The following is a 9,515-nucleotide window of genomic DNA, read 5'->3' on the forward strand; positions in this document are numbered from 1 at the left end:
TCAATCCAGTATGAAGAGCCTCACATCAGTGAGTGGGGCCCTGACACACTGTAAAGCCATTGAAACAAAGGCCCTGAAGCAGTGTGCATTCTATCCTGAAGACCCCTGAAGCTTACTAGCATTTGGTATGCAGAGTTTTCGATTGACAGCACTTGCAAGTCTGTGTTAGGAATGCAGCATATACAAATCAAAACAAATTTTGCAAACAAACACAAAATGTTAATTATAATTTCTCAAACTATCTAAAATCTATAAGGAAGTCATGAACTGAATTAGTCCTGGAATTTGAACTCAGAAAATAACCAAGTATAAAATGTTTCTACAACTGCACTGATTTTGTTAATTATAATTAATGAAATAAAACATTTTCTCCTTGAATAAGTATATTAAAGTTGCAATATTTCCTTGTAATTAGCATTGCTTTGAGATCATTTGATAGAACTAAAATAATTGTTTCTGATTTCAGCAAGACAGCAATTTTGGAGGGAGGGTTAGTTAACACCATCAACCCTGAAAGGTAAAGTTGATCTCAATATGAGAAGAGTCACAATAGATACATTTTGTCCAATGCTTTAACAATTTTGCCAATTTACTATGCCTAATAAATTTCGATATAGGTACAAAGCCAGCAATATTGAGAGGATGGGTGCTGACTGAAGCCATCAACCCCAGAACTTAACTGGGGTCGATGGTACTTTATTTTCTCATGAATGGTAAAGTTGATTTTAATGGGATTTAAGCTCTGAACATAAAGAGCAGGAGCAAACACTATAAAGCATTTTCCCGTAACTTCAACAATTCTACCAGCTCACTGCCCTTGGTTTCTGATTTAGACACAAAGCCAGCAATTTTGATGGGAGGGAATTAGCCAATGCCATAGTACTTGACTGTTACTTTATTTTTATCAACCTTGAAAGGATGAAAGTTAATGTTAACTTCAGTAGTTTTTGAACTCAGACCATAAAGAGTTATAACAAATACTGCAAAGCATTTTTGTTTGATGCTGTAATGATTGTTGGCTCACTGCCCAATTAAAATAATGAAAATTTTGTATAAGAAACACAGATAAAAATGCATTTTCTTTTTCCTTCAAGAGATTTACTAGGAATTGGTCATAAACATCTCTAAACAAAATTAAAAAGGACAGAGAAAAAAAAAAAACCAATGGTGTCAAGTTTTTGCTTTTTTAATATATATATAAATGTTCTTTCTCTTTATTTTTGCTAAGATCTGCAAAGTTTGCCTTATGACATTTAAAAAATTTTATCTGATGTCAAACATACAACAAAAAACAAAAGTGAGGAGATTTTTCTTTGGTTGTTTTGGTCATATATGTGTGTGTGTGTGTATGGTTGGTGGGAAGTGAATTTTTTTTGGTGTCCATTGTTATAATATATATATTCTTCATTATTACTAGCATCTTCAGAAAGGAAAAAATAAAAATTGTTCACACAACAGCAAACACATTTTTTTTTTTATCTACACAATAATTTCAGTTATTATTTTTTAATAGACCTTGTAAACTTTCCTGCTACACATACACACACAAATAATCAATTTTATAAATGCATATATATATATATAGATTCAATATATATATATATTCAGCAGTAGTTGAAGTGAGGACAATGAACAACAAAAATAGATTTGATAATATTTCAAACTATATGTATATAATGAACATCCATCTTTTGTTGAAATGATGCTTTCTTTCTATTTAGTGATGATGGTTTCAAAGTAATCTCTTCCAAGTAAATACATTAACCATTGTTTCCTAAATCCAGCTTAGCTGCAACATATATGACAGCTGCTTCCCCAAAGTGTTTCTTATAGAGGCATGAAGCCGAAGATTAACTGAGAAAAAATATGTAAATGTGAATTACTCATGCATTCTCTCCAAGATCATAAGCGGTGAAAGCAGAGAGAAATGGCTATCAAACTAGGTCATTATGTCAACCCATCAAGAACTCATCTTTATAATATATTTGTCAGCTGTTACCTTCATATTGATTTCTCTGGACAAGGTACATCATAAATTTGTGAAGGAATCAAGTTAATTTAATCAAAGAATCTGTTACCCAATAATACACAGTATAGCACTAGAATTTGAAAAGGGACAAAGCAAAACATTGCCCTAGAACAGATAGTTTAGATCTAAATATTTAAAAGCATTTTACCTGTTACAATTTCTGCCCAATCTCACCCACTCCCTGACTACTACAGTCTGTCATTTACTAAACTTGTCTTAAATTTGATGACGATAAGTAAAACATTTTAATCTAATTAGAGAAACATTTGTATTAGCTACTCTAGATTTTAGTTCAACATGAAAATTTTAAATGTTAATTAGCTGACTAAACTGCCTATGAAATTTTTACTACATCTTACAACAAGTCCAATTTATAATCATTGAAGAATTGTGTATAAATTAAAATATTTGATTTTAGCTTAAAAAAGTGATTTCTGATACAAAGCCTTAGCAAAGTAGATTTAGGAACCTTTTATTTCCAGGGACACAATTTATGACATTTTGAATGTGTGATGTAAAGCAATTAGCATGCCTCTTACCTTGTTGGTCACTTTTTTCAGAAATAATCACAACAATTATTCCAACTACTTAGCCTTATAAAATATTTGGAAGTAGAATGTAACAAACAATTGACAAGTAATTAGCAATATGTTCACATTTTTCCAGTGTTATCGTTTCAAGTTGATTGGTTGAAATGGCACACAATGCCCCTGTATTCCAATTAATAAAAAATATCAAAATGAAAAAGAAAACAAACCTATAAACTAAAAACCAAACTGAAGAAAATGAATTTGTTAGTGATAGGAACATATAGAAATAAACCTAAAGAGCCATTCTTCAGCAATGCAAATAATAATGTTTCATGGTTTAACATCTAGAATACAACACAGATTCACTGATCCATCTACCTATCCAAATAAACACATAATTGTAAATCCCAATAATGTGAAATTCTTGTTCATTAAAGGAATGCACATGGCTTATTTCCGTGACAGTTGTGAACAAAAGCTATCTTTCAAGAGAAAGCTAAAAGTAAGATAGAGAACACACCTCCACTACCATCACACACACACACATCTAAACTTTGTGTGGTAAAACGTTTAGCAGGGACCAGAACTGATTTGCATTTTGGCATATCTAAGCTGAAGTCTGATCCATGTCAGCTGTTGGCAGATGTTTGAGATATTTGTCATATGGATTGGAGCTGACTTCAGATAAATAACAGGGAGACAAAACAGTTGGGTTTGCTTATCCCTTTTCCAGACGCAAAAGTGAAATAAAATAACTTTGAACAAGAATCAAAAATATATCATGGATTTAAACAACCAGTTTAAGATTTCTTACTATATGATGCTGGCCGCAAGACAAGATATAAAACAATCAAACCTACTTTATATTTTTATGGCTTTCATATTTAAGGAGTAAGAAAATGTGAAATCAGTGATAAGTAGGGATCTAGTACAAAAATCATAACTGTTTCTAACATGAGTACAAATTTGAAGGAAGGGGAGTTAGTTAATAAAACTATTTGACCAGTACTTTATTTTATTGGCTACCCCATCCCCATTGAGGAGGGAAAGGTAAAACCAACATCAGTGGGATTTGAACTCAGAATGTAAAGAGCTGGAACAAACAATTCATAATTCTGCAAACCAACTGTCTTTAATTGCTTCTAACATAGACACAAGGCCACAAATTTGAGAAGGCTAGATGATTAAATCAACCCCAGTACTTGCCTGGTACTTTATCAACCCTGGATGGTTGAAAGGCTAAGTTCAACCCAGAAAATTGAATAGCACAACTAAATACAAGGCATTTTTTCTGACACTAATGATTGTGCCAGTTTTCCACCTCACAAATAATAATAATATTTCTAATATAGGCACAAGACTTGAAATTTTAGGGAAGGGAGGGGGGGTTAGTTGATTACATTAACCTCAGTACTTGATAAAAGGCCAAAAATGACCGTGGCAGAATTTGAGTCCAAAATGTAAAGAGTCAGCTCACTACCTTAATAATAAGTTGGTAAGAACCAACCAGGTTATTTATGGAAATCAATAAATTTGTTTACTTTCTACCATGGCTTTGAAGTATTAAACTTTTTCATGCAAGAGTAAACAATTGATTTTAAGTTTAGGCAGGGCACAAACATTTATCTAATAACAAACCAGAGATAAGCTATCTTATATATTTAAAGTACCGTCTTTTTTTAAATATGTGAATACACACATACATTGGATCAGAATCCTCAATGCCTTCTCAGTATAGAGCACAAAGCCTATAGTTGCCCTAAAAATAATTCTTCTCAATAGCTAAGTAAACTGAATCATAGAGTTAAATGGTTCAGTCTAGAATCACAACAAAATAATTATAATTGAGCGCACATTACAGGAAGTGATTATAGATCGCAAAAGTGAACAACTTAATAGTATAGCACTTAATCTATCAACCCTTTAATTGTTAGTATGTAAGTAAAATGGACAATAGCATTTTATTAATAACATCTAACAGAATCACCATTTTTCAGTCAAGAGGATGTGATATTCATCTGTAAATTGCAACTACTCGTTAGCTATCTACTTTCATGACATGAAACAGTAGCCCTTGTTGTTAAGGAAAAATATGAACTACACAGCATCACAATCCTATTAACAAGGTTAACTGATCCATTGATAAGTAGAGTTAAGTAGAGGACACAGCACACAGCCAATAACAAAATATTGGGTTGTCAGATAAATTTCTTTCTTTCCAAAATTATTTGAATTAACCTGAAAAATATTTTTATTGTAGTGTTTCATAGGCTTTTTTTTTTGTAGCTGTTCTTCCCCCACATCTTTTGCTTATCATTTTTGAAATTTGAATAAATTTCACCCCTTTTCAGATACATGATAATGGAGTACCATGTAGAAAACAAAAAATGAGCATTTTCGACACCTGCTTCTTTTTGCTTTCAATCAAAGTCCAAAGTCACATATTTGTACTCTGTATGAAGGTGCTATTACTGAAAGAACTGCACAGACATGGTTTGTATACTTCAAGGAGTGGAAATTCAACCTCACAGACTTTCCACATTCCAGCTAACTTCTCCAGCTAACTTCTCCAGCTCAATGAGGATCAATTGAAGCTCATCCACAAGTATCCCTGCCAATCCAAGAAAAAATTTACCTAACAGATAGGATGCTTTTATGATACTGTTGCCTATCATCTTCACTCAGTAGGTAAGGTCCCACAACCAGGCTACTTATAGACTTTGCTGCATTGTCACCACTGATGAAAAATGGTGCTTAAACATCAGTATGAAGCAGAGAAAAAAAATGGCTGAGTCTCAACAAGCAAGCAACATCTTAAGCCAAACCAGAGCTGCATCCAAGACACTGATCTACATTTGGTGGAACTGAGAAGGGCTAATTCACCATGAAATGCTTGAAACAACTAAATGATCAATATAAAACTTTATATTCAGCAAATGCACCAGCTCAACAAGGTAATCCAGATAAATTGACTCAACAAGAATGCTTCTTCAACATGAAATGCTTGCCTTCATATTCAACCAAAACTGCAATTCAAGAGCCCTACTGGGAAGATCTACCATCCCTACCATATACAGCTCCTTCAGATTATCAAATTTTTTTTGGTTACGCTCCAATAGTCTATGAGGTGCTTTGTTCAGCAACAACATGGAGCTGAAAAATGTGGCTCAGTGAACTTAGTCAAGACCTGGTGATTTCTACCACCAAGACATTGACAAAATAGTGGAACATTGGCAAAACGTGAACAATGAAAGAGAATATATTATTGACTGATTTAAAATAAGGATTAAAATATATGGAAAGAAAAATATCTGACAACCAATAAATACAGACTTTTTTTTTGTAATGAACATATAGTATAACATGATTAAACAAAAAATTTTTATAAAACTAAACCTCTTTTCAAAGTTAACACTACATTCTGGTACAGCAGTTGAGCAGTTAAGTTGTATACTTCAAAAGTGATACTAACATGAATATCAGTCAACCAGTTCTAGCACCTGAAACAAGCACGGATATAATCACACTTCAGAAAAGAACTTAAAAGTATTTGTAGTGGAGCCAAATGCCAAATTTCAGAACATAAGTAAAATTTGAACTTAGCACTGAACCTGTTGGTTTCTACCATTACATACATAATATTGTTAGAGCTAATGGAGGAGCTACTACATTAGTAGCCAAATCTGCTTCAAATCACATCCTACCATCTTAAATAGGGAGAAAACACATCAGACATATAATCCTATATGACCTTAAAAAGGTGGGAGACGCAACTGGAATGTTCAATGGGTGTGTTGGACTGCATCTGAAGAACAACCACTCAATGTCATTTGCTTATATAAGCACAAAACATGAGAATTTTAAAAATACAAAGGATGCTATATGAGTTAGGATGTTCTCAAATGCCTAACTCATATAAAGCTAGAAGTTAGAATAGAATGTATTGCCTGTTCCTTTCCCAAACAGAAGGGCTCCACATTACAAAATGCAGTGGGTGTTAATGTTGGTTCACACTGAACTTACTGCTTGCATCACAACTATGATATTAAACATTTCTTTGGATTAGAAAGCAAGATATATTTTGTTAGAGTAGTTGAACTCAATGGAAAATGGTCTTTAATATCTTATTAGCATTTACTAAATGAATCCGAGAGAGAAAGATTTAAATGAAGAACAGTGAGGTACCAAACAATATGGCATAAACAATTTAGTGCAATTATCTCATATATAATTTCTTGCATTGAGAAAGGACACAAACTTAGAGGAGAATCATAGGCAATCCAACTGACCCCTCAGTACATTATCAAATCAACTCAGTAGTATCGGCTCTAAGAACACAGAGAAAAGTAAATACTGTATCCTTTCTGCCACTCTACTTGCCTTTGTGTATAACCTAATGATACAGGAATGATAATTTCAATAGCATTTTGAGCTTCAATCTCACAAGAAACTTTTAACTAGACATAAGTTCCTCTCCCTCCTTTTTTTTTTTTTAAAGAGAAGCAAATACTGAGTTTGAAACCCAACCCAGTCAATCTATCTGCAGGAGACAAGTTGATCTACTTCTCTGGATTTAAAGACAAATTTCTTCACAGGATAGGACTTCAGTTCATTATAACACCTGATGAGATCTGACAGCTATTCCTGATGGCAAAATGAAGTGATGCTTGGTAGAATTAAACATCTTGAGACAAACCAAAATTCCTACAAGAATTCTGAACTTATAAACCATGAACTGAGGGCCACTTTCCACACTATCCTAGTATTTGCTACTTATTTGTACTAATTCTATCCAACTTTAGTGTGACTTGCATAGAGTAATGACATACTAATATCAAATATCAATAGCATATGTATCTAGTTATCTAATCTTGTTCTACCTGTTTCACCAAACTCCATACTAATAACATTGTTTATTTTATTTTAATAAAGAGGACAAGAGGGGAGAGCTAACTGGATTAGTATTGTACAGTCACTTATTAATTCTACAAGAATAAAATCTAAGTCAGTTGTGAAGGGATTTAAACTAAGGATGGTAATGCATTTTGTCAAGTGAACAACAAAAATAGGTACCTCTTAGTGCCATACAGAGTAGGGGGTTGGAAAAAATGCTGCTATGCATTTAGCCTGAAACCCTAACAATTCTGCCAGCTTAACATCTTAATTTGAACTAACTCAATGAATAATATTTAATAAGTCTAATTTTTGGCACATGGCTAACAATTTTGAGGGGAGAGAATAGTCGATCACAATGACCCCAATAATCAACTGGTACTTACTTTATCAATCCCGAAAGGATGAAAAGAAAAGTTGGCCTCCATGGAATTTCAATTCAGAAGAAATGTTCAATATAACATGGTATTTTTGTCCAATGTTCTAATGGTTTCAATATTAATTTTATCAACCCTGAAGGACGAAATACCAACTCAACCCCAGTAGGATTTGAACTCAGATTTTAAACTACTTAGCCAAATAGCTCAGGCAACTTAATGTTTCTACTAATCATTTCTAATACAGGAGCAAGTTATGTATTTCAAGGATGGATCTTACTGACGAATGCTTCACAAGTACTTGATTTTGTAACCCCTGAATGATGAACTAGAAAGTCAAAACTAATGGTTGGCAACCATGTCATTCTTTACATAAAACAGTAATGTGAATTTGTTTCAACTGTGTACTGAAGCTTCTTCAAGGCCTTGGTTTGCAAAGACATTACCTCTTTTACTACACACAACATTCACCATTATATAAATAATAAATAAAACTGGCTGATATTTCTTGTGAAATTTTCTTCTTTACCTTTGTGTGGGCATGTGCATGAGCAGGTGGGTGGGTAGATGCATTTGTGTCAGTACTTGTTACACTTGCAATGCACAAACAATCTCAAATTTCTATTAACAGATTATAAATTTATAAAAATAGTTTCTTTCCAAAAGGTATTCCTCACTCCTTCCCACCCCAGATATCTGTTGTTATTATTTCAGTGGTTTTCTTTTCCAGTGTTTATTGATTCATTTTGAACAGAGTGGTGTTCTCCAAAATCTATTTCAATCACTGCACATTAAAATAAAAATCACAAATAAATAAAATAAATAGAATACAATATGATTGATTTTTTTTTCTTTTCTTATGTTGAAAATTCAACAGGTTTGTCTTTTCTTTTTGTTTTACTTTTATTTCATTTTGGGTTTTTGAGGTGGGTTTCATTCTTTGCATGACCATCTGATATATACAAACACAAATGCACATGTGTATGTGCATATATATGTGCATGTATGTGTGTCCATGTTTATGTATGATTCCATGCAGGAGAGTGTGTGTGTGTGTGGATAATAAAGACTGATTAAACTCTTCTAATCTTATCTTTCATGTCTTCAAAGGTGTACTCTCTCTATTTTTTTTTTTTTTGCCTTTATAAAATGAACTTGTGAATTCTGTTAGGTTTCAATGCTTCTAATATAATAGTTAAGAAACATTACAAACAACATAACCTGTGAATTACAATAAAAGTTTAAATATGACACGACCGGAAAATATACCAATTGAAATACAGCAGAAATTTAAACATGAAAGTTGGAAGTTCATGTCCAATCAATTCTTCATTATCCTAGAAAACAAACTCATCTCAAAAATATAGAAATGTAATGGTGTGTGTGTGTGTGTGTGTGTGTGTGTGTGTATGACATGTACACGAGTCTAAGTGTGTGTCGATGGGGGTTTTATATTTCTTGTACAATACTTGCATAGCAATCTCTTTATTTGTATACAAACAACAGACATTCAGTCAAATAATACAAAGAGGAAGAGTTTGTGTAGGAGGAAGGAGGTAGACAGAGATGTGTGAATATCCAAGAAAATGACAGGCTTATATATATATATATATATATATATATATATATACACATAAATATATGTAGACAGAGAGAGAGAGTGGGTGGGTTAGTAGAAGAGCAAGA

This window comes from Octopus bimaculoides, chromosome 11 (assembly GCF_046866305.1).
Source record: "Octopus bimaculoides isolate indiv1 chromosome 11, ASM4686630v1, whole genome shotgun sequence".
In the NCBI taxonomy this organism is placed as follows: domain Eukaryota; kingdom Metazoa; phylum Mollusca; class Cephalopoda; order Octopoda; family Octopodidae; genus Octopus; species Octopus bimaculoides.